At 38.3% G+C, this 26,917-nt stretch overlaps 1 protein-coding gene and 1 long non-coding RNA gene across 2 annotated transcripts in view; both read right to left on the bottom strand.

Moving 5' to 3' along the window:
- SESN1 (sestrin 1) overlaps window positions 1-26,917 on the bottom strand; it is a 114,376-nt gene that overhangs the window by 75,517 nt on the left and 11,942 nt on the right. The gene's annotated exons all lie outside the window — the stretch shown is intronic.
- Window positions 1-26,917, bottom strand: part of LOC139184806 (uncharacterized) — a 58,606-nt gene that overhangs the window by 20,933 nt on the left and 10,756 nt on the right. The window contains exon 2 of the long non-coding RNA XR_011568327.1: window positions 1-26,917. This exon is cut by the window's left edge and continues 20,933 nt beyond it. This is a non-coding gene — a long non-coding RNA (uncharacterized lncRNA).

Below are 26,917 nucleotides of genomic sequence, written 5' to 3'. Positions count from 1 at the left end.
AGAAAAAGTGAGGATTAAGCTAAAACAACAAACTCCTCTCCTAAACACCCCCATGCTCCCCTTTCCAAATGTAAGCTCTCTAGATGCCAAAAGATACCCAAACTGTAACACATAACAGAAGGAAAGTTTCATCTGGCACAGAAGTAAAAGTAATTTAGATCCAGTGACCTTGCTTTTTCTTTCCAAGTGTAAAACTGCTCAGAGATAGAGGCAACACAGCCCCAGAAGAGGAAGAAAAATTACAGGAAATCCTGATTCACACTTGTCCAAAAATCAAAAAACCAGACAACTGGTATTCACTCATATGATAGCTTTTAAGTTGTCAGCAGTTCTTGGCAACTATAAGGACAGAAAGTAAGTTCGTCTATGGCCAACCACCCTGAACACACCCGATCTCGTCTGATCTTGGAAGCTAAGCAGGGTCAGGCCTGGTTAGTTACTTGGATGGGAGAAAGTACATTCAACAACTCTGAGCTCTAAAAGGTTTAGCTTTCACAGGTCTCTTGCCTTTAAAAAAGGTAAAGCAGGGGAAGAACCCAAGAAAGGAAATTTAGCCAGAAAAGAAATCTTCTACTGTAAGAGAAAACATGATCCAAGATACTAGCATACTACATTTGAGGAAACACCAAATTTAGTTTCCCGAATTTCTTAAAATTTAATTTTAAGGAAATCTCATTTTCGCTCTAAGATGTAAAAAGCATTCTAGGATGGTTGAAGCTAGCTGAAGTACATTCCTAGATTCTAACAGTAGATTAGTGAAGTAAAGCAGGCACAAAATAGTGTTTCACAGACATGTGATAGTTGCTATTCCAATGATCAGTAGACTTGCCTAGAATGTTCATTCAATTGCATATGTTCAGAACTAATATGAAATGGATTGATTCCTTCATCCTAAAACATGGTCATTTCTACAACATGTAAAAAAGCAGAACCGGCTGGCAAAATTTGAAATACTATTAATAATTTCCATTCCACAAAGACCCACACAGCACTCTTTGTATTATACTTAGAGAAGTTATCTATTTATGCATACTATTGCTGTTGATCTGTAAAATTTAGGGTTAAACTCAGTTCTAATTTTCATTCCCACCTATGCTGCCCCCACCAGTCCTGCCAATAACTAATAACATATTATTCTAAAAAGTTACTTATGATACTGTTTTGAGATTTTTCTTCAGTTCGATTTTTCTTCCATTCACAGGAAGACAGATCTAGACCACAACAATGAAAGTGAACTCCAACAGAGGCAAGACAACATGAGTAAGCTTGGGGACTTCCCCTTTGCTTTACCATGGTACTCTTTGATGTACTTTGGCTTTCTACAAATCACCCCTTTAGTTCTGAGCCTAAAAGCACCCAAGCTAGGTTTCAGTTAAGCATTGCACATTAATAAAAGAGAACAACAACAACACACATGCACATTTATATTAAGGAGTAAATATCACCTAATTTGTGAAAAAGCTCACACTACTAAATAAAACATTAACAAAGTGTAATTTTTTGAGTTTTTTTTATTCCTGGAAAGTTGTAATAGCATTTTCATACTAACACTTTATGTGTGGATTGCTGATTCGTAGATCCAATCTACATCTACATTCTTTTAATAAAGAGCCTGTTTATAAAACTTCACAGTTTCTTAGTTCCCCAACTAGGGATCAAACCCTGACCCTTGGCAGTGGAAGTGTGAAGTCCTAACAACTGGACGGCCAGGAAATTCCCTAAACCTCACAATTTCTAATCCAAGTGAGAGAAGTCTGACCTGCCAAGCCTTTTTCTATAGGAGAAGATGCCATGGATTAGTTCAGTACTGTGGAGTTTTAGAAGGATTTTAGATAAGCATCATGTGAAAATAAAGAGCAATAACAGTGAACTGATATCTTTTAGAGGGAAAATCCCTGAAACAAAGACAATTCCCTCCTTACCTTTTTAGGTCAGAAAAAGTAGGCCATTAATGACTATAATTAGTACAGTATCTGTTGGATGCTCCATCCTACTTTAACTACATAGAATACTTTAAATTATCTTATTTAAATTATGATTAAATGAGATCAGTACTAACTGTGTCATGGAGAAATTTAGTAAACCTCAAAAAATTTGTTACTGGAAGGTAACAATTTTTCCCCCAAGACATGTGACCAAAATAATCAAAAATAATCACATGCTTTTCCTTCCCTTTTCATTACATTTATGCCAGACACTTTCAATGTCTCAAAAGGGAAAGTATATACTAACTTCCCCTCCCAATTTTTCCATCAGGATAGACTGACTTCAAATCAAATAAATTTAAATGGTTGATTCACTAAATGTGCATGAGCCTTGATTTAATGTGATTAAAACTGCTATAACAATAATAGAAAGTTAACATTTTCTTTGAAATACAATCAATTCTGAAATATTTTATACATATTATTCACAACTCAGATGTGTAACTGATTTTAAAATATGAATATAAAATCAAAGCAACAATAATTTTTTTTTAAATTTAAAGTTCCCTCAGAAAAAAAGGACAAGGAGCCAACTAGTTACACAGAGACTTGTGAGCCACATCTGAAGGCACAGATTAAACCTAAATAATTGAAAGGCATGTTATATAAGAAAAGAAACAGTCTTGAACCAAAAATTGTTTTTTCCAATAAATTTAAAGTCTTAGAACTTTTTATTTATATATAACAAAAATTCTAAAATTTTGGACATTTTCAATTATAAACATAAATGCATCAATTATTTTAAAAATTAAGTGGATATATCAGAATTAATTTTCCCTAAATATTTTGGGCTACGTAGTAAATTTGACTTTGTCTTTCTCTTCCAAATTAATTAATCTAACAAATATTTATTTAACTTTTACTATGTGCCTAATGAGTGATGGATTTAGAAAAGGGAGAGGAACCAGAGATCAAATTGGCAACATTCATTGGACATAAAAAGCAAGGGAATTCCAGAAAAAACATCTACTTATGCTTCACTGGCTAAAGCCTCTGACTGTGTGGATCACAACAAACTGTGGAAAATTCTTAAAGAGATGGGAATACAAGACCACCTTACCTGTCTCTCGGGAAACCTGAATCCAGGTCAAGAAGCAACAGCTAGAACCAGACATGAAACAATGGACTGGTTCAAAATTGAGAAAGGAGTACTTCAAGGCTGTATATTGTCACCCTGCTTATTTAACTTATATGTAGAGTACATCATTTGATATATCGGGCTGGATGAATCACAAGCTGGAATGAAGATTGCCAGGAGAAATATCAACAACCTCAAATGTGCAGATGATACCATCCTAATGGCAGAAAGCAAGGAGCCTCTTGATGAGGGTGAAAGTGGAGAGTGAAAAAGCTACCTTAAAACTCAACATTCAAAAAACTAAGATCACGGCATCTAGTCCCATCAATTCATGGCAAATAGATGGGGAAACAATGGAAACAGTGACAGGTTTTATTTTCTTGGGTTCCAAAATCACCACAGATGGTGATTGCAGCCATGAAATTAAAAGACTCTTGCTCCTTGGAAGGAAAGCTATGACAAACCAAGACAGCATATTAAAAAGCAGAGACATCACTTTGCTGACAAAGGTCCCTGTAGTCAAAGTTATGGTTTTTTTAGTAGTCACATATGGATATGAGAGCTGGACCATAAAGAAGTTTGAGCACCAAAGAACTGATGCTTTTGAATAGTGGTGCTGAAGAAGACTAATGAGACTCCCTTGGACTGCAAGGAGATCAAACCAGTCAATCCTAAAGGAAATCAACCCTGAATATTCATTAGAAGGACTGATACTGAAGCTCACTACCTTGGCCACCTGATTGATGTGAAGAGCTGACTCACTGAAAAAGACCCCGATGCTGGGAAAGACTGAGGGCAGGAGGAAAGGGGGTGACAGAGGATGAGATGGTTGGATGGTATCACGACTCAAAGGACATGAGTTTGAGCAGACTCAGGGAGATAGTGAAGGACAGGGAAGCCTAGTGTGTTGCAGTCCATGGGGTTGCAAAGAGTCGAACATGAGTTAGCAACTGAACAACAACAAAAACTGAGTGATAGAGAAATAAATGATGATAAAACCTGGCAGGATCTCTACCTACAGGAAGCCTCACACTAGTGGAGGACAGACATTAACGGAAAGAAAGTGAAGTCACTCAGTCATGTCCGACTCTTTGCGACCCGTGGACTGTAGCCTACCATGCTCCTCCGTCCATGGGATTTTCCAGCCAAGGATACTGGAGTGGGTTGCCATTTCCCTCTCCAGAGGATCCTCCCAACTCAGGGAGTGAACCTGGGTTCTCCTGCATTGTAGGCAGACGCTTTACCATCTGAGCCACCAGGGTAGGGAAAGGCCAGTAGGCTGCAGGAAGTAGACCAATTATTTGCCCCAAATTCCCCATGGGCCTTTCCCAGCATGCAGTTCAATGACAATGATGAATGGGAGGGGATGAAGAGGATGTGGAAATGTTCATGAAGGAGAGGAGAACTATCAAGAGAAAGTTTAGGATAGTACTACCAAGGAACTCTCTATGCCTCCTCACTCTCCTGCCATTTGCCTAATCTTTGAATCCTGAGGTCTCTGAGATTAATTCTGTGACCACTGCTGTTTTCCCTTTGCATCTTTTGGGTGTACCTTTGCTGATTTAATCTTTTGATATACTTTTCATTGGGTGAGTCTTGTGTTACACCTTTTAATCTGATTATCTTCCCTCCAGTCTATAAATCCCTTATCAGGGGAGCTTTAGACATTTGTGTAAAAAGATATTCATTGTATATTGTGAAGTAAATAAAGCATTTTATGGAGGGGAAAAAAGAAACTTTCACATCTGGTATCTAAAAATACCTGAAAATAGTTATACTTTTAAAGGAAAAAAACCTTGAAAATTTTAGGTTTTCTCCTATTTCACCCTAACTTTGACTCTATTTATATCAATGCTAAACTAAATAGAATAAGACCGAGCCATGTGCATAATTTTGGATCCAAAGAATTAACTGAAATTCACAACATGGAAACTAACAACAAATGGTCAGATCATCATGAAATAGTCTTAGGATCTTTGTGAACTAATATTTAGCCTGGTCATTAAACTGGCTTGATATCTGCAAACTTTTAGGATTCCTCTCCCAACCCCCTTTTTTCCTCTAGGCTATGAACATTCCAAATAATTAAACAGCTATACCTTTATATTCTTGAATTATATGCTTAGAGTCAATAAAAAACCTAAAGGTGATTCAGGCCCTATATAAGGCTATATTTGGAGGTAGTATGCTATGCTAAGTCGCTTCAGTCATGTCTGACTCTGTGAGACCCCATAGACGGCAGCCCACCAGGCTCCCCCGTCCCTGGGATTCTCCAGGCAAGAATACTGGAGTGGGTTGCCATTTCCTTCTCTAAGGCATTAAAGTGAAAAGTGAAAGTGAAGTCTCTCTGTCGTGCCCGACTCTTAGTGACCCCATGAACTGCAGCCTACCAGGCTCCTCCATCCATGGGATTTTCCAGGCAAGAGTACTGGAGTAGGGTGCCATTGCCTTAGTATACTTGACCCTAAAGCATCATGGATTCAGCTATGCAGATAATATTCTGCCCCGTGACATACTAATTGATAACAAAATGGAAAGTGATTTAAGGACAGCATGTAGTACTTGAGAACAAAAGGCAAGATCTGAAAGCCCACAAGCCATCATCAATCACCAAATCAAAACATGGATCATAACCAGCTAGTTTTTTGACAAGCTTAGAGAATATCAAATATTAGAAAGAGAGAGAGAGAGGGAGGAAAGGAGGAAAGGAGGGAGGGAGGCAGAGGGAGAGAGAGAAAGAAAAGGAGAAGGAAAGGAAAAGAAAGCAAAGGAAAAAAGAAAACCATAGAGAGTATATCGAATGTAACAAATATGCATCACTGATAATATAATGTTGGCAAAATCTGTGTTCATAAACTAGTAACACTTTGTTCTCTACTTATGTAACAGAGGCAAAACAACAAACTGGCCTCTCTTTTGTACTTTATACACCCATCTATCATCTGCAAACCTTCAGATTACCAAATATGCTGTAACAATATAAAAACAGTTACCAATAACAGTACTGTATGCTCTTAGTTTTTTCATTAACTGTGACATATAGTTACCTTTCACATATGAAACTGTGTTATTTGAATAAGACATATGAATTAACTTGGGTAGTTTACCCTAATATGTATCCCAACAATTTCTGTTATTGAACCAACTTCCTGAGCTGCCAAACTTAGTATTTTATACTTATTTCAATCTCTCTCCCTTTTCAGTCTCCCCAATTAATAGAGAATTAACCCTTTAAAATTTTCTTTCCCTATTATCCCTAATTTTCACATCAATTGCCTTAATTTTCATAAACTTTTATATTCCTTAACTATATAGGCATATTTGAGAATCATTATTGGGTTACCCAAAAACTTCATTCAGGGTTTTTGTACCATCTTATGGGAAAATCTGAAGAACTTTCTGGCCAATCCAATATTATCAGTGTTCTTCCAGGTTTATAAAAATATTGTTTTCGCCGATACTGTTATTATTATAGTGCCTCTCTCAGCTTTATAAGAATGTTGGTATTTAGTAACTTCTTTTCCTATTTCCACTTACTCATTCAATCTTCATAGACTTGTTTCTTTTTGTTATTCAATTTAAAAATAGTAATCTACTGTGCTCTAAATAACTAAAATACAAACTCACTTAAGTTTTTAAAATCATTTAATTGACCCTCTCACACATTCCTTTCTCTATGATCATGGAGACAAGGAGAGGAAATTCTGAAGCAGAGTTGTTCTTTCTAAAGTGGCTTCAAAGGTAATATGAGATGACTAGAGGACTGAAAAAAAGAAAAAACAAGATTACTGGGCTTAACAGGGACAAGGCTTACAAGCCAAAATAAAGTACCTGTGTACTCAGGTGTAGAAAGGCTCTGAATCACACATTTGTCTTTCAGACATGTGTGGACAGAGTGATAGTAATTTTCTCAGCATCACAAAATAGTGTCCATTTACTAAAGAAATAAAAATATTAATAACAAAACTTAAAAATATAATTTATTTTCTTTAAAATATAGTAATACCTTTTTTTCTATTATAATACAAAATACTACCTATAATTATAGTCTAAAACCAAAACACTGAAGGTTTCTTATAAGAACTCTTTTTAGTCTAATGTAAGGTAAAGAGCCTAAGGTAGCTAAGAATGAGATTGCCCCTCAAATTCTGAACAAGACATTTTCCAAACAGATAAAACAATTACTAATATATACAGAGTGGAAGGTAAAATTATGAAACTAAGATAATACTCTAGAAATTCTGCTTTTACATCCAAATTAATTCTAATATTCATATTCACAGGTAATACTTTGTTAGATATCATATCTTGATTTTTAGGTTAATATATCTATAAATTAATAAAAAGACACAAACCTACAATTTCTGTTCATATCTCTTTCCCCCTAGATCCTTTGCTGTAGCTTCCTAATAAAGGGAAAAACAAGCATAAGCCTGTTTAGGAAGCACAGATTAGTTACTATGGTTTTTTGTTGTTGTTGTTGTTGTTTTGTTTTTGTTTTTGGAAGGGGTAGGGTTACTACTTCTCTTTCTTCCCTGTAGTGAGGATAAGAAAGTCATGTGAAACCCTCTGGGATAGGATGAAAAAGAAAATAGGTATTATTCATATGTGGGTCTATTCTATTTCCCTTAGGAAAATTAAACCAATTTGGTAACTAAGATCTGGACATGTATCATAGTACTGAGATTATCTGCTGGCCTTTAAATTTAATAAAAAATGAAGCCAAAGAAGTCAACTAGATAGTCTTCTATTTTCAGGAATGTGTGATATGATGTAAAGAAAATGAATTTATCTTGGAGGGAGCTCTGAAAGAGCCATTAATGAAAAAAAAAAAAAAAAGATTCAAAGTGCTTAAATAACCCAGCAGCAGACTAGAAACCCAAGAAAATTATCAAATAGTTATTTAATTTTAGGGGTAAAAAAAAAGCCAATGAGAATTTGATGTGTGATGCAGGGAACTCAAAGCTGGTGCTCTGTGACAACCTGGAGGGATGGGGTGAGGAGGGAGGTGGGAAGGGAGGTTCAGGAGGGAGGGGACACATGTATGACTATGGCAAGTTCATGTTGATATATGGCAAAAACCGTAAGAATATTATAAAATAATTATCCTCCAATTAAAAATTTTTTAAAGAGCCAGTGGGATTTCTAGGAAGATGACAGAATAATAAATGTTCACTTTTAGAAAATCTATCATAGAACAACCCAACTACCAGAATCAATAAAAAGCAGACCAAAACATAACAAGATAAAATTAAGAATATCATATAACTCTGAAGAAGAAATAAGAGTAAAACTCAACATTCAAAAAACTAAGATCATGACATCTGGTCCTATCACTTCATGGCAAGTAGATGGGTAAAAAGTGGAAACTGTGGCACATTTCATTTTCTTGGGCTCCAATCAACATGGTGACTGCAGCCATGAAATTAAAAGATGCTTGCTCCTTGGAAGAATAGCTATGACAAATCTAGACAGCATAGTAAAAAGCAGAGACATTACTTTGCTGACAAAAGTCAAAGCTATGGTTTTCCCAGTAGTCATGTATGGATGTGAGAGCTGGACCATAAAGAAGGCTGAGCTGAAGAATTGATGCTTTCAAACTGTGGTGCTGGGGAAGACCCTTGAGAGTCCCTTGGACTGCAAGGAGATCAAACCAGTCAATCCTAGAGGAAATCAACCCTGAATATTCATTGGAAGGACTGATGCTGAAGCTCCACTACTTTGGCCAACTGATATGAAGAGTTGACTCACTGGAAAAGACCAATGCTGGGAAAGATTGAAGGCAAGAGGATAAGGGAATGAAAGAGGATGAGATGGTTGGATGGCATCACTGACTCAATAGACATGAGTTTGAGCAAACTCAGGGAAATACTGAATGACAGGGAAGCCTAGTGTGCTGCAGTTCATGGGGTCGCAAAGAGTCAGAGACACAACTTAGTGACTGAACAACAACAATGTAACTCTAAAGTTAACTTAAGTCTAAGGAACAAGTATTAAAAACTACCAAAAGGGGAGTAGAGGTTGCAAGGGGTCCAAGAAGACATCTAAAATGGTGAAAGTTCTTAAACTCCTTGAATATCCAATAGATATAAATCAACTATTTTAAAGGATAAAAGAAGAAACAGTGACTGCTTTCACAGGAAACACATTACAACAGTAAAACTGTTAAAAGTTTGAGAGTCCATGCAGAGAAAAATTGATTTCTTTGGGTCAAGCATCAATGAAGACCTGCAATACAGCTAACATAAATCACATATGAAGTAGTAAAGAGATCAGATCAGATCAGTCGCTCAGTTGTGTCTGACTCTTTGCAACCCCATGAATCGCAGCACGCCAGGCCTCCCTGTCCATCACCAACTCCTGGAGTTCACTCAGACTCACGTCCATCGAGTCAGTGATGCCATCCAGCCATCTCATCCTCTGTCGTCCCCTTCTCCTCCTGCCCCCAATCCCTCCCAGCATCAGAGTCTTTTCCAATGAGTCAACTCTGCGCATGAGGTGGCCAAAGTACTGGAGTTTCAGCTTTAGAATCATTCCTTCCAAAGAAATCCCAGGGTTGATCTCCTTCAGAATGGACTGGTTGGATCTCCTTGAAGTCCAAGGGACTACTAGAATACAAAACCAACAGATCTGGTGGGGGTGGGGGGAGGGGTGGGGTGGGGAGGACAAAAAGCTATTATCATCTCACCTCCTTGGACGCAGTTATTCTGGTGCAATATTAAGAAAAGCAATTGTTCCCTTAGATTTACTTAAAATATATTCTTTTAAATCTTCATCCTAATACCATTTAATCTAGCTGCTTTTCTGATGACTAAAAGATCATATGGCCACAAGAGCCTGCATTCTGGATGTCCCACTGTCTTGCAGCCCTTATTATTCAACAAAAACTTGAATCTCAAACTATATAACTTCTGCTTCTTAAACACAGAGATCCAGTTTATCTGGGCACAAAGGAATTGTGTCACCTTTACTGTGGGCTCCTCCACACTGTAACACACTTCCTCGAGCTCTCATGGCATTCCCCCTGCACAGTGCCCACCCCACCATCAATCTCCAAAGCATCACTAACAGATAGTCACTGAGTGTAAAAGTCTTGTAAGAATCGAGAAGTTCTCCTAAAACTAAATGCTAAATATGATTGTTCTCCAAATGCAAATAAGAATGAATGTAAACACTTCAAAGGGATCCATTTCACCGGCAGACTCTCATTCCAATAGCTATATTCCAATCTTATCCTCCCTCTCTTCCCTTGTTTCTGAATCCTCAAATCTTTAAAAATAATAATAATAATGCTCCCAACTGCTCTCACCTTGACTATTCACCCAAACAATTTATTCTTGCTGCTACCTTCTATCTTCTACCATTAAAAGATGTGTACTCCTTGGAAGAAAAGCTATGACCAACCTAGACAGCATATTAAAAAGCAGAGACATTACTTTACCAACACAGGTCCATCTAGTCAAAGCTATGGTTTTTCCAGTAGTCATGTATGGATGTCTGACTTGGACTATAAAGAACTGATACTTTTGAACTGTGATGTTGGAGAAGACTCTTGAGAATCCTTTGCACTTCAAGGAGATCAAACCAGTCAATCCTAAAGGAAATCAGTCCTAAATATTCATTGGAAGGACTGAAGCTGAAGCTCCACTACTTTGGCCACCTGATATGAAGAGTTGACTCACTGGAAAAGACCGATGCTGGGAAAGATTGAAGGCAGGAGGAGAAGGGGACAACAGAGGATGAGATAGTTGGATGGCATCACTGACTAGATGGACATGAGTTGGATCAAGCTCTGGGAGTTGGTGATGGATAGGGAAGCCTGGTGTGCTGCAGTCCATGGGGTTGCAAAGAGTCAGACATGACTGAGTGACTGAACTGACTGACTGATCTTCTACCACACCACATCAGCCCAAAGTGCTACTCTTTTCACAGCCCAATCCACCCATCAAGATGTCTTCCTAAACACCGTGAAACTGATACAATATAGGCATGTCATATATTCTCTATTTGCCTCTCTAAATCATCTCTCTGACCTATGGACTGTATCACTGGGGTTCCCTTGCCATTTGGCTTATAATTTCACTCTTCCAGTGAGAGGCACTAACAAATTAAAAGGCAGGGGGAAGAAGGTCAGGGTATTTATTCTTCCACTTACTCTCTGCCAGGCTGAGGGCTAGCAATGAATATATTCCTCTACTGAAGGCCACGATTCCTGTTAAGCGGGCAGACTTTTCCTATAGCTGTAAATTTCATGGAGTTCCAGTAACTTCTTCCAGACCTTGTCCCTTTACGTTCATAGCTAGTTCAAAATGATTATTATCTTGTTGGTTTCCCTTAACTCTGCCCACACCTTCATTAAATTCTCTTCAGACACCCCATCTGAGTGTGCCATCATTTCCTGCCAGAATCCTGGCTGATTCAGCAGGGAGGAAAAGAAACTAATTAAAAATTATATTGGCATCCTTAGAGAGATTACAGAGAATGAAATATTCATAATACAAGAATTGGTTGTTCTGAGAAAGGAACAATCAGAGAATAAGAAAGAGTTCTTGAAAATTAAAAACATTACTAATGAATAAACAGGGCTTCCCTCGTAGCTCAGATGGTAAAGAATCTGCCTGCAATGAAGGAGACCCAGGTTTGATTCCTGGATTCCGAAGATCCCCTGGAGAAGGAAATGACAACCCACTCCAGTATTCCTGCCTGGAGAATCCCATTGACAGAAGAGTTTGGCAGGCTACAGTCCATGGGGTTGCAAGAGTTGGACACGACTTAGGGACTAAACCACCACCACTGAATAAACACATCAGCAGAAGCATTAAAGAACAGAACCAGGCTGAAGAGCTAATTTATAATTTGGAAGACAAATTTGAGGGAACTCTCCAGGGTGTAGAGTAAAAAAGACAAAAAAAAAAAAAAAAGGACATATGGGAAAAGATTAAGATGGAGCTCTAATACTCACCTAACAGTAGGTCCAAAAGGACAGATATAACAGAGATAATGAAGAAAAAGAATAGTTTGAGATTCAAATCTTTATATTGAAAGACATGGAGTGCAATAGATTAATAATAAAAGATATGTAGAGAGAGACACACACACACACTCTAACATGTGAGAGATTTGCTTGAGGGTATATATAACCAAGAAGGAGAAAGTGAAAGTGAACATCACTCAGTCATGTCTGACTCTTTGCGACCCCAAGGACTGTACAGTCCATGGAATTCTCCAGGCCAGAATACTTGAGTGGGTAGCCTTTCCCTTCTCCAGGGGATCTTCCCAACTCAGGGATTGACCCCAGGTCTCCCACATTGCAGGTGGATTCTTTACCAGCTGAGCCACAACGGAAGCCCTTGCAATGATTAATAATAAAAGATAGGTAGAGAGAGAGAGACACACACACACTCTAACACATACTAACAATATTTCAAAACTCTAAGGATGAAAAAAAAATCTTAAGTTCCCTGAACATCCTTGTCCTTAGAAAATATAGGATAAAGTATTTTAGAGGAGAAGTGCTTGTAACTTTCAAGAAGTTCAGCAAAAGGAGAGAAAAAAATTAGAGAAAGGCACTGTGGCAAAACGTTAATTTATGAATTAAGGATACTTGGTATTTACTACATTATTCATTGATCTGTTCAAGAGTTGTTTTTTTTTTTTTTTTTTTTTAAGTTGGAGCAAAAGAAAAGGTTCCCAGAGAAAGGTAAAATAAAACAAACAAAAACAGGTTTCATTAAAAAAGAATGAGACTCAGACTTACATAAGATTTCTCATTATAAACACTGCTGCTGCTGCTACTAAGTCGCTTCAGTCATGTCCGACTCTGTGAGACCCCATAGACGGCAGCCCACCAGGCTCCCCCGTCCCTGGGATTCTCCAGGCAAGAACACTGCAGTGGGTTGCCATTTCCTTCCCCAACGCATGAAAGTGAAAAGTGAAAGTGAAGTCACTCAGTCGTGTCCGACTCCTAGTGACCCCATGGACTGCAGCCTACCAGGCTCCTCCGTCCATGGGATTTTCCAGGCAAGAGTACTGGAGTGGGGTGCCATTGCCTTCTCCACTATAAAAGTCGCTTCAGTCATGTCCGACCCTGTGTGGCCCCATAGACAGCAGCCCATCAGGCTCCACCGTCCCTGGGATTCTCCAGGCAAGAACACTGCAGTGGGTTGCCATTTCCTTCTCCAATGCAGGAAAGTGAAAAGTGAAAGTGAAGTCACTCAGTCATGTCCGACTCTAGCGACCCCATGGACTGCAGCCTACCAGGCTCCTCCGTCCATGAGATTTTCCAGGCAAGAATACTGGAGTGGCTTGGTGCTAGAAAATGATGGAACATCTCCACAGTTCTGTGAAAATGATTTTAGTCTGGAATTTTAATGAACCATAATAAAACCTGAGGGCAGAGTAAAAACACAAATAACCAAGGGTCAAATCCTTAAATCCCACATACTGTTGAAGAAAAAATTATACTGAGTTTATGCAATCTAAGCAACCTAGCAGTGAAATACTCAAATGAAAAAGCAGTTGAAACTGCATCTTCATTACTATCCTGCTAATTCAAGTGAAAGTCATTCAGTCATGTCTGACTGACTCTTTGTGACCCCATGGGTATAGTCCATGGAATTCTCTAGGCTAGAATACTGGAGTGGGTAGCCTTTCCCTTCTCCAGAGGATCCTCCCAACCCAGGGATCGAACCCAGGTCTCCTGCATTGCAGGCAGATTCTTTACCAGCTGAGCCACAAGGGAAGCCCAAGAATACTGGAGTGGGTAGCCTATCCCTTCTCCAGCAGATCCTCCCAACCCAGGAATCAAACCTGGATCTCCTGCATTGCAGGTGGATTCTTTACCAGTTGAGCTATCAGAGAAGCCTGCTAGTCCAAAACATTGTATCAATTATTACTGAAACACTGCAATAGCTTTTTAACTGGTTTTTGTGCTTGCATTGCTGTACCCCTCTTATCCATTCCCACACAGGAGCCCATGTAATTTTATTATGATTTAATATTATATCTTATTTTTTAATGTAGGTAATATATTCACATTAAAAAATACATTGAAAATAGAAGGTACAAAAAGGCATTACATCTTTGAGACCTAAACAGTGGTGTCCCTGCACTTTAGAGGGCTCATTACAGGCCTCTTTCAGGTGCACCCCTCCAGTAGCTGAAGAGCACTTCCCTGGTGGCTCAGAGGGTAAAGCATCTGCCTGTGATGTGGGAGACCCAGGTTTGATCCCTGGATCGGGAAGATCGCCTGGAGAAGGAAATGGCAATCCACTCCAGTATTCTTGCCTGGAGAATCCCATGGACAGAGGAGCCTGGTGGGCTACAGTCCACGGGGTTGCAAAGAGTCAGACACCACAGAGCGACTACACTTACACTTATACACAGAATCAAGGACATATTCATCCAGATCATGTTCCAAGTACTTGAATCCTGGGACTCTCCGCCCAAATGGGCTAAGCCCTCTTCCAAGGCTTTATGGCTTGTCCTCCTTTTGGCTGAACACAGGGCCCATCAGGACACCTCTAGGTCCAGGAAGTGGGCAAGTGGTAGCTATATGTGTGGTGTGCATAGAGTTCTGATATGAGGGCAGGTGTCTAGTCTTCTTGGTATAAGTCAAAAGAGTGGGGTTGGAATAGGAGGACAGGGTAAGCAGGCTACGTGCTGGCTGTATCAGAGTGAATCTGGGAAACAGTACACTGAAAAAAGCATCAGTCCCAACTCTGTCCCCAGTCAAAAGGTTTCCCTTTCCAAAGACAACCACTGTTTTTGACACAAGAGTGATCATTTTAAATAACAAATCTGAAAATGTAATCTCCAACCTAAAATGTAGTGGGTTCTCCATTATTTTTCAGATAAAATCCAAAATCCTTAAAATGGTCAACACGGTGCTTCTTAGACTATAATGTGCATTACAGTCACTTGGGGATTCAAATCTGATTCAGAAGGACTAGGGTGAGGATGAGATTCTGCATTTCTAACAACTTCCTAGATGACACAGATGCTACTGGTCTATAGGCCGCAGTAGAGGGCCTAAAGAGATTACTATTTCTTTTTAAGTTATAATTTCAGCTATCCCAGTTAGGGAAAGAGACATTCCTCCTGGTCTACCTACCTCATTTTGAAGCTGCAGTTGATACAGGCAGATGGGAGGGTAGATGGACATTGCTAGTTAATTGGACATCTGTTTGTATTTGCTAGCACTATCCTAAGGAGCCTAGAAATGAACAAGAAAAAGTCTCCATCTTCAAGGAGCTTACAACCTAGTAGGGCAGATAGAATCAAAAAGTAAGCTTAAGTTAGTAACAATGTCAGGTAGTGTTTGGGGCTAAGAAGAAAAATAAATCAACATAAGGAGCTAGCAGGTAAGAAGACTCATTATTTTAGACAACTGAGTCATATACAAGGATAGATTTAACGTTTTTGCCATACTAAGTACCAAGGTAGGCACTATGCTGAGAACCTTAGAGATAAAGGTGCTATTATCTCACTGATATGAGGCGCTATTGTCTTATTTTGCTGGTAATAAAACTGAAAACTTGAGATGTTGAGTAACTTGTCCAAGGTTAAACAGCTAGAAGAACCAGGATATGGACCCTGCCAGTATGACTATTTCCAACTTCTGTATTAGTGAACTTTTGCTGAGGAAAACCACAACCCCCAAATTTCAGTGGCTGGCAGTGCTGCTGTGCTCAGCTGGGCTCTCTGGGTCTTAACAGTCTTGAAGCAAGACTTGAACTTTTAATATCTAAACTGCCAGGTGTGGGCCTGCCCCAGTTTATGACAAACATAAGTAACTCAAGTACCAATATCACCAGATATACCACAAGAGGATCAGCAGACCAAGAGGGATAAGCTAACATTGAATCAGCAAAATTTTCCCTTTGTTGGTATAAAACTCCCAGATTTCAATCACTTGAACTTATCTCTAAAGTTTAAGAAAAGCAAGTTTAATATGCAGTGGGTCACTTAGTTTTTGCAGTAGTTCTTAATCTTTTAGGGTTATAACGTCTTGGAAAATCTGATAAAACTTGGGCTCTCCCCCAAGAAATAAAGCTCATCAGTGTACACAGCTTTGCATTCAATCTATAGGGTACACAGGGCCCTAGAAAAGGCAAAATTCCCAATTTAAGAATCTGTAAACTGTAGCATCTGCCAAAATCAATCTCTTGTGCAAAAACTTCTATCTATTCCCTGGTGAACAACAGTGATTCTCTTTTACTAATTATTTCATTTAATTAAAAGAACATGAACTCTAATTATTAGCAATCAAAAACATGTTATCATTAGTCACTTGGTCGTGTCCGACTCTTGCAACTCATGTACTGTAGCCCACCAGGCTCCTCTGTCCGTGGGATTTCCCAGGCAAGAATTCTGGAGTGGGTTGCCAATTCCTTCTCCAGGGGATCTTCCTTACCCAGGGATTAAATCAGGCAGATTCCTTACTGTTGAACCACCCATGAAGCCCAATCAAATCAAAAATACAGTTTTGTAATCTAATACAGCTTTGCAGCAAAAAAACAAAAGGCACCTCGCTAGCTGTTAAGAACTAATTATTTCCACTTCCCTGAAGACAAGTTTTACTATCAATTATCTGTATATGAATTAGTCATCAATATTTTTATTCTGTGGTGGCTAACTTTCCCTCTACACTTAGTGGCTTACAATAAGTATGTTGTTAAATACAACTCTGGTCCTTCAGAAATACAAGTATAATTATAAATTATCCTAAGTTACATAAAACTTTTTTTTATTAGAGGAAGGTAAATTTGCCCACTCCTCCCCCAAATCATGAAACTTTCATAGCGTACTACTGGCCTTACTCTATTTTCTTTATAAACACAGTACTACTAAAACATAAAACTAAAATATAAAACCAAATAGCCTGCAATTCAGGAGACCTGGATTTGATCCCTGGGTTGGGAAGATCCCCTGGAGAAGGGAATGGCTACCCGCTCCCGTATTCTTGCCCAGAGAATTCCATAGGCAGAGGACAAATATAAACAGGTAAATTTATATTATTTACATTCAACAGAATCAATCATAAAATATTCTTTGGTTTTGGAGTCAGAATAGTGTTACAATGAATAAACTTCAGAGACTTAAATGCTTGAATGTGAATTCTAGCTTTGTCATGTATACAACTAGCCAGGTGAATAGGGACAAATTAGATAACCTCTTTGTGCCTAAGCTTCCTCTTATTAAATGGGTAAGGTAATGGATGAATACAAGCACAGTACTTAGAATGGCACACGAAGAAACAGTCCAAGCACTGAATGTAAGCTATATGAGGTTAGAGATTTTTTAATCTCTTTTGCCCATTGATGTACATAGTGCTTGCTGCTGCTAAATCACTTCTGTCGTGTCTGACTCTGTGTGACCCCATAGGCAGCAGCCCACCAGGCTCCCCCGTCCCTGGGATTCTCCAGGCAAGAACACTGGAGAGGGTTGCCATTTCCTTCTCCAGTACATAGTGCTTCGAATAGTGCTAAAAACAGCAGGTGCTCAATAAACATTTGTGGAATGAAGGACTGATTACCACTATTATCAACATGGTGATTTCTGGATAGATGAAAAAAAAAAAAAACTGAACCATATAAGCTCAGCTACTTAAACCTGAAAAATTTCCCCTTCTCCCCAAACTCCCTCCCTCTAAAAACAAAAGGGAAACAAGCATTCTTCAGTTGCACATCCAACTCTTGAAAGGCTCACAGCACCAAAATATGATCGATAAGCTGGATTTCAGTTGAGTAAGAGTGCCATCTAGTGTTCATAAAAGCTACAACAAGCTGAAAATTCAGAGTAAATTTTCAGTGTGAAGACAAAAAACCCTATAAATGCAAAATTCATTAAGAAAATCTGCTTTATCAACAGCCAAGGTCTTTAAAAGAAAGGTATTTCTATAGAAAATTAAAGAATTAAATCTGTAAAACTTAGTATATACCATATTTGAAGAAACACTTCAGAGAGTATGCTCAAGTTCTACATACCATAAAGGTCATCCTGCTGTGAGTGGTGCACTGAGCTTGTTTTCCTTTCAATGGGATATGTTCATTGGTCTTATGAGAAGAAACAGAAGTATCCATCATAAACATTTTGGAAAAGTGTAAAAGAGTATGAACCACAGCCTAGAGGTAACTATTGTTAGCATTTGGAGATTTTACATATAACCAGAGATCAAATTGCCAACATCAGATGGATCATCGAAAAAGCAAAAGAGTTCCAGCAAAACATCTATTTCTGCTTTATTGACTATGGCAAAGCCTTTGACTGTGTGGATCATAATAAACTGTGGAAAATTCTTCAAGAGATGGGAATACCAGACCACCTGACCTGCCTCTTGAGAAACCTATATGCAGGTCAGGAAGCTACAGTTAAAACTGGACATGGACCAACAGACTGGTTCCAAATGGAAAAGGAGTACATCAAGGCTGTATATTGTCACCCTGTTTATTTAACTTATATGCAGAGTACATCATAAGAAACGCTGGGCTGGAAGAAGCACAAGCTGGAATCAAGATTGACGGGAGAAATATCAATATCTAAAATTGCAGCCATGAAATTAAAAGACGCTTACTTCTTGGAAGGAAAGTTATGACCAACCTAGATAGCATATTCAAAAGCAGAGACATTACTTTGCCAACAAAGGTCCGTCTAGTCAAGGCTATGGTTTTTCCAGTGGTCATGTATGGATGCAAGAGTTGGACTGTGAAGAAAGCTGAGCCCTGAAGAATTGATGCTTTTGAACTGTGGTGTTGGAGAAGATTCTTGAGAGTCCCTTGGACTGCAAGGAGATCCAACCAGTCCATTCTAAAGGAGATCAGTCCTGGGTGTTCATTGGAAGGACTGATGCTGAAGCTGAAACTCCAATACTTTGGCCACTTCATGCGAAGAGTTGACTCATTGGAAAAAACCCTGATGCTGGGAGGGATTGGGAGAAGGAGGAGAAGGAGACGACAGAGGATGAGATGGCTGGATGGCATCACTGACTTGATGGACGTGAGTTGGGTAAACTCCAGGAGCTGGTGATGGACAGGGAGGCCTGGCATGCTGTGATTCATGGGGTCGCAAAGAGTCGGACACTACTGAGGGACTGAACTGAACTGATCCTTGATTTAAAATATACATGGAAAATATTTTAATTTTCACCAAATATTTGGCCAAAATACTAAAAATCAAATATGATAAAAATTATAAATAATCTTTTAAACTTAAAAGATTTCTCTACAATTAAAAAAAAAGAAACCTAGCCTCAACTTAACATTGTATTCAGTGGAGTACAATTTTTTTAAATTGCTTTCAGTTATATAATCATTTTGGTCCGGTTTTACAATAGTCAAAATCTATAAGAACTGGGGCTTATAAAATGAAAACAGAAATTATTTCATCTTTTCTCTCTTAGAAACTACAAAATTGATAGTAAAGCATACCAATTTGGATTTTGGATATTTGAATAAAAATTTAGGTTTGCCATAATGTTTGTTATTAAATTAAATGATAATTATTTGTTATTCAACAAAATAATATTCAATAACAATATTATTATTATTCAATTTGAGAATGCTCATAAAAGTTTTCTGAGAAACCTGTATGCAGGTTAAGAAGCAACAGTCAGAACCAGACATGGAACAGACTGATTCAAAACTGAGAAAGAAGTTCATCAAGGCTGTATATTGTCACCCTGCTTATTCAACTTATATACAGAGTACATCATTTGAAAAGCCAGGGTGGATAAATCCCAAGCTGGAATCAAGATTGCCAGGAGAAATATCAATGACCCCAGCTATGCAGATGATATCACTCTAATGGCAGAAAACAAAGAGGAACTAAAGAGGCTCTTGATGAGGGTGAAAGTGGTGAGTGAAAAAGCTAGCTTAAAACTCAACATTCAAAAAACTAAGATCATGGCATCCAGTTCCATTACTTCATGGCAAACAGATGGGAAAAAAATGGAAACAGTGACAAATTTTATTTTCTTGGGCTCCAAAACCACCATGGATGGTAACTGCAGCCATGAAATTAAAAGAAGCTTGCTCCTTGGAAGAATAGTTATGACAAACCTAGACAGCATATTAAAAAGCAGAGACATCACTTTGCTGACAAAGGTCCTGTATACTCAAATCTGGAGAAGGCAATGGCACCCCACTCCAGTACTCTTGCCTGGAAAATCCCATGGATGAAGGAGCCTGGTGGGCTGCAGTCCATGGGGTCGCTAAGAGTCGGACACAACTGAGTGACTTCACGTTCACTTTTCACTTCCATGCATTGGAGAAGGAACTGGCAATCCACTCCAGTGTTCTTGCCTGGAGAATCCCAGGGACGGGGGAGCCTGGTGGGCTGTGTTCTATAGGGTTGCATAGCGTCAGACACGACTGAAGTGACTTAGCAGCAGCAGCAGCATACTCAAATCTATGGTTTTCCCAGTAGTCATGTACAGATGTGAAAGCTGGACCATAAAGAAGGCTGGTGTGTTAGTCACTCAGTCGTGTCCAACTCTTTGCGACCCCATGGACTGCAGCCCACCAGGCTCTGCCCGTGGAATTCTCCAGGCAAGAATACTGGAGTGGGTTGCCATTTCGGCTGAGCGCTGAAGAACTGCTTTCAAACTGTGGAGCTGGAGAAGACTCCTGAGGGTCCCATGGACTGCAAGATCAAAACAATCAATCCTAAAGGTAATCAACCCTGAATATTCATTGGAAAGACTGATGCTGAAGCTCCAATACTTTGGCTACCTATTGCAAAGAGCCAACTCATTGGGAAAGATCTTGATGGTGGGAAAGATTGAGGGCAAGAAGAGAAGGGGGCAACAGAGAATGAGATGGTTAATGGTATCATCAACACCATAATGTTCATGAGTCTGAGCAAATTAGGAGACAGTGAAGGACAGGGAAGCCTAGCATGCTGCAATCCATGGGGTCACAGAGTTGGACACGACTGAGTGACTGGACAACAATATAAGTGTTTTTGGCTTTAATTCCCTTTCCCCTCAAATCATAGATACAGCTGAGATTTGATTCATAACTTATTAGATAGTCATTGAAAGATGAAAAGAAAGCTGTCTGCCACTTTCTACCTTTTGGACAAATGCTGTTTTTATATTGGGACAAAGAGTGGGAATCAGGGAATTTCCTAGGATCACATGGGAATAACAGGATCACATGGGGGAAGATGGAGGAAAAAAAGACCAAGAAGCTGCCAGAGAGAGGTGGACGGGCCTCTCCAACTGAACCTTGGTGGGCCCTGGTGTGAGGCTCCTTTATCTGGAGACTGGTTGCAAGGCTGAGGAGAGGGGCAGAGCCTGGCCTCACACTATCACTTGCTGGACTGCACTCTCTTCCAGGCATTAATTACGTTCCTGGACATATAACCTAACGCATAACTCTCTTCATGGTAGGCAGGGAGGTCAATTCTCCCCAGCACCTAGTTTAGGAGATAAGTTGTTGTGGTAAGTTGCTTTAAAATGACTCCCAAGGATCTGTGCCCTGTCTCCTGTCATTCACTTGATTGTGTAATATGCTCCCCTTGAGTATGGGCTGAACTTGTGTTTTGCTTCTAATGAACAGATTAAGGTAGAAGTGATGACATGTCTCTTCCAAGATTTGGTTACAAAAGACTGACTTCTGTCACGCTGGCATTCATTCGCTGGTACCTTGTCTCTGGCTCTTCTCAGGTGCTCTCTCTGCAGAAGCAAGTGGAGAGACCCACATGGCAATGAACAGAGAGAGCTGCCAGTCAATTACCAGCAAGGAACTGAGGTTCTCAATCTGACAACTCTCAAGGAACTGAATCCTTCCCATAGCATGTGAACTTGTTATGAAGCAATAGATAACTAATTCAGCTGTTACACAAAGAGACTTCTCAGGCCCACCTGAGAGACTATACCCTGAGAGTCTCTGTCGCTGGCTTATGGCAGCCTCGCTAGTCACACAAAAGCCTGGACCTGGCTTGTCCCCTTGGCACAACTGGCCATTTCTTTTGTGGGTTTACAGATTAGGTTCTCCTCAGTTCACCTGCCTGGTCTCTCCTTCCTACCCAAGGGCTTTTGCACCTTCAACATCTGAAATAAATAACAGAACACCTGAGCAAAACTCCTAGCTCCATGTTTTAGTGACCAGACTATGAATCTAAGGTGCATGTGTGGTTTTCTAAGACAAACACTCATCCTGACTATATATTATTAGTTTTATTGCTTTCTGGAATTTGTTTACTATTTACCAACTAGTATGAAAATACTTTAGTGTTTTGACAAGTACTGCTGTGCCAGCGCATACTGACTATCAGCTCTAGTTTATGCTGTAAGGTTAGATCATCAGATAATATTTAAGATCTTAGTTCTATTTCCTTCAATGAGTTTTTAAACATAGTTAATGTAATTTTTACAACTCCTTTTAGCCAGCTCAGTCTTTATGATAGTATCACCACATGGAAACTGCCAAGCTAAAGGGGTTTTATTTATAATGCCCAACAGTATAGTGAGAAGAAGCTTCGACAAAAGTCATAGTTATATATTCTTACATGCACTGACAGACAGCAAAAGGAAAAAAGGAGGGGGGGAGCCACAAAAAGGAAACAAAAATGAGGCCAAAACTTAGTCTGTAGGAAAGAACAACAGAGCATTAGTTACAGCCAGTCATGAGAGGTTTGGTTTGGGCATGTTGGGGATAGCAGCAGTGTGTACTTGTGTAAACAAACAGATAAGCTGAGAAGAAAAGTTAATTATTACATTAAAATTTATTTGCTCCACTAAGCTGTCTTTATGACCCAACCCATTCTGATCTTTCCTTGCGCTGAATTGCTTTAACACTTTATATGTCACGAAATTTTTTCACATTGATTTTAAGTCATTTTCTAATATGAAAGTAATGTGTGCTCAAGAACAAAAACAAAAAGCTATAGGAAAACAGATTAGTGCTTGAGGATGAAGAGTAAGACTTCACTTCCTGACTCTCAGTATTCACTACTTGAGTTAAGTTGCTTAATCTGTTTCCTCATCTATAAAATGTAAAACTCACATCAGAGAATGGCTGTATCTACAAAACTAGATATTGCAGTGAAACGGGCCTTCAAGGGAAGTGCATGGGTAGTTTGTAAAAATTCTTCCAGAATGCAAATGTAAACTTCAAATACAAAAAGGCAGTAATACAGTAAAAAGTGAGTTTTGCGGATCTGGTTTGACACAGGCAGTGTCACCAGCAGCTGCACCATCTTTAGGAGCATCAGGGGCAGGGAAAGCAGCACCCAAGCCGGCTCTAAATGCTTCTTCTCCATGAGACAGCCTAGCTTTTGAGATGTTCCTGTTTCCTTAGCTAAATAAAGCAGAAACTTAATCTAATCTCCCAGCAAGGAGGGTATCCATATTTGTATATTTGTTTTGTTTTGGGAAGATAGCTTCCTAAAAACCCATAACCCACTTGCAAATCTTGCAAATGTTGTATGCCAAAAGCTAATAACAAAGGCTGGCATATAGTAAGCACTCAATAAAATTAAGTATTTATTAATGATTATTCTAAAAAGAAAAATTAAAATCTCCAACAATCCCACCTCTAAAAGAGAACCAGACTTTCAGTATTATTTTAGTACAAGCAGGTTTCCTGACATTTCCCTGCTCTATAAATATATATATATATGTGTGTGTGTGGTCTGTTATTTTAAAAGTTGCATTTCGACTTAAATATATGTATATATTTTCTTTTCTTATACGTTCTAAAACAACTTTCAATAACTGTTCAAGTCCTTTATATAGTGCACCATAATTTAATAAGTTATTGGATATTTAGGTTACCAACTTATATATAATAATGGATAAATACAACACATTTATATCATAAATGAGACTATAGAGATTATCATACATAAATCTTAATTCAGATGATTTCTTAGATGTGGAATTGTTACTATGCACATACAATCCCATTAAGAGTCACACTATTGTCGTCACACTATTGTCAACACACTATCATAAAATTTAACATTTTTAGTGAAAGTGTTGATTTGTTCTTAATCTATTTTCTCCAAATCACTGCAAAACTCTTGATAGTAGTGATGTTTTCAGCTTCTCTTTATATCTCATAACAGTGCTAGGCACAAAGAAAAATTCTAAATGAATTCTTACTTTAAAAAAGTATTTCCATTTCAGCTTTGAATGGAGAGGGAGGTCAGCTAGAGGTATACTGAGGTTCAGGGAAAAAAATCCTGCTATTAATTATTTTGTGAAAGGAAAAAGAACTATAATTTAGTTTTGTTCCAAAAATAAAAAGCATTCAATACAAATATGTAGTACAGGTTTGACTTCACATTTGACTACACAACCACTTCCAAGTTCAAAGAAGGAGCCAAACACCGGTATAAATTGGAATTAGAATCTTAATCAGAACAACCACCACTAAGGATTTATTTATAATAATAAAATGCACTAAAGGAACTAATAATAATAAAATAAAGGTTAAAATACTGATTGCCTGTTGGAAGAGCCAAACACAACTTTAGCTTGGAGTCAAGTTTTTGTTTAGAAATGTGTATGTTAGAATGAAAAAAGAAAAGGGCTTGCCAGACACCCATACTCCAACACTCAGTACAGGCCCAATCACACAAGATTTGTTTAAATTTTCAGCATCTATGGAAGATGAAGTAAACTTTTAATACAGCATTTAGGGGAAAAAAAAGCAAATGTAATCATTTGTTTATAGCTGTCACACCAATGAAAGAAGTATAATATTTAGACTTTTCATCTTCTTTGATAAGATTTATTGCCATAATTATTATTTTCATCATGCTATACTGTATTTTTAGTGCACATGCCATGGATACCAAAACTCTGACCTAATAAAGGGTATGCAAAAGTACACAAAATGGCACTTACTATTACAGGTTTGAAAATATTTTGTGCTTAAAAGTATAGTTATAATGGGGTTTACAATTAGAAAATATCAATGAAATATTTAAAAATCGAATTTATAACTTACAGGCAACAAAGCTAAGAATGCCTAAACAATTATGTTAGTTTAAGTACACAGTTCAAATTGGGTAATTTCTTAAAATCATTTCATAACTCTAGTTCATAATTTGAGAAATCAAGATTAAAATGTTCCAATTCAATCAGATAAATGTTGAACTATGGAAAGGACAAGAAGAAAATACCTTTTACACTATTTAAACATAATCCTTTATGATTCTGAAGATAATTTTCCAAAATAACTAAATAAAACAATCTAAAGACTTTAAAATATGCACATGAAACATACAAATGGAAAAATGATTTCTATTAATACACGAGCTCAAAGTCATGATATAATCTGGGCTCGATTTCTTAAAAAGACAATAGAGGCCCCTTTTCTTTTTAGCTGTAAACAACTTGCTGTATGACATGTAATGCAATACCATATTTTGGGAAATTTCAAACATTTATAATCCACGGGAAAAACACTCAACACTCCTACACTATTTTTTTTTAAGCCCACAATAGTGCAGTCTTTCAGCTACAAAGCCATAAGCCAGTTATAAAACCAGTACTTTTCCACTAGTTACTTGTGGGGCGGGGAAGGGGATGTTCAGCACTGCAAACATTAGGGTCTAAAATAAGATCATTGCAAGGAGTTACTACAACAGTTGCACTGCCAGCACTGTCATGGCAACAATGAACTAGCTAGGAGAATGCTCTTTTAACATTCAAAGCTAATCTTGAGTCTATTACCCATGGAAATATACCAAATTTTCTTTTAGGCAGTTCACTAAAGAAATCATCTTATTTGGTAATCTCTTAATGTAAAGATAAGCCTTTTATATATCATATTTCCAAGATCACAGTCTAGCACCTTCTTGCAATCAGTTGAAATTTATAATGACGACATAATGAAAATTATGTGCCACAGTGAAACACAAAGATTCATCAGGATTCAAATACAATCTCAAGATGGGTCAGGGCTTAAAAGGAATTTGATATGCAATTCAATAATACTTGAGAAATGTGGTTTCACATTTCATCCTGAAGGAAAAATAATTTGGAAAAGAAAACATTATATATTTTCATTATTAGGAAGCTGATATTAAAGTTTTATTCAGATAATGCAGTATAACATTGAAAAGCCTAGACTCTGGAGTCTCATTGCCTGGGTTTGAAACCTGGCTCTTCTTCTTACTAAGCTATGATACTTTGGGCAAGTTATTTAACCTATCTGAGCCTTGATTTTTTTTTTTTTCCTGATGCATAAAATGGGGATAATAATACCTACTCTTACAGTGTGGTAAAGATTAAATGAAAAGGGTTAAGAATATATGAAGAGAGTTAAGAACTAGGTTTCACATACAGAATGCCTATCCTTACTACATTCAAAAATACACATTCTACAAAACTAGAAAGATTGAGATTGCTGAAGAAAAGATAACTTTGTATCAATGTGTGGCAGAGCGTGGGCAGGGAGCAGGTATGGGAGCTCAGGAACCTGAAAGACACCTGCCACACCCAATGAAGCAAATTCAAATCAAACATGGTACAAAATCTCTTCAAGCCTTGTCACTTCTGGGGTATCTTTAGGGCAATGTAATCTTTGCTTAGTTACTCTGTTTCTAAAATCATATCAAGTTGTCTAGGCCAGGCCAGTTATCCCACAAGAGTGAAAGGACCATTTGGGGACTTTTTGGTTAATATCTCAAGCTCCCATTGAAGGATGCAGAGCAGGAACACTGATGGTGCAGCTTTAATCTCCTCAGTAGACCTTCAAGGCAAGCAGTCTCTGCAGCAAACTCGCCTGAAGTATCAGACGTGAATGGACGAGGCACAGAGGATTCAGTTGCTTGACAAGCCACCATTTGCTTTTCTATATTTTATATCCTTGAAGATACATTGGAAAGTCAAATGTTC

This window comes from Bos indicus, chromosome 9, assembly GCF_029378745.1.
Source record: "Bos indicus isolate NIAB-ARS_2022 breed Sahiwal x Tharparkar chromosome 9, NIAB-ARS_B.indTharparkar_mat_pri_1.0, whole genome shotgun sequence".
Classification (NCBI taxonomy): domain Eukaryota; kingdom Metazoa; phylum Chordata; class Mammalia; order Artiodactyla; family Bovidae; genus Bos; species Bos indicus.
The sequence above is the reverse complement of the archived record's forward strand: the minus strand, read 5'-3'. Positions and strand labels throughout refer to the sequence as shown.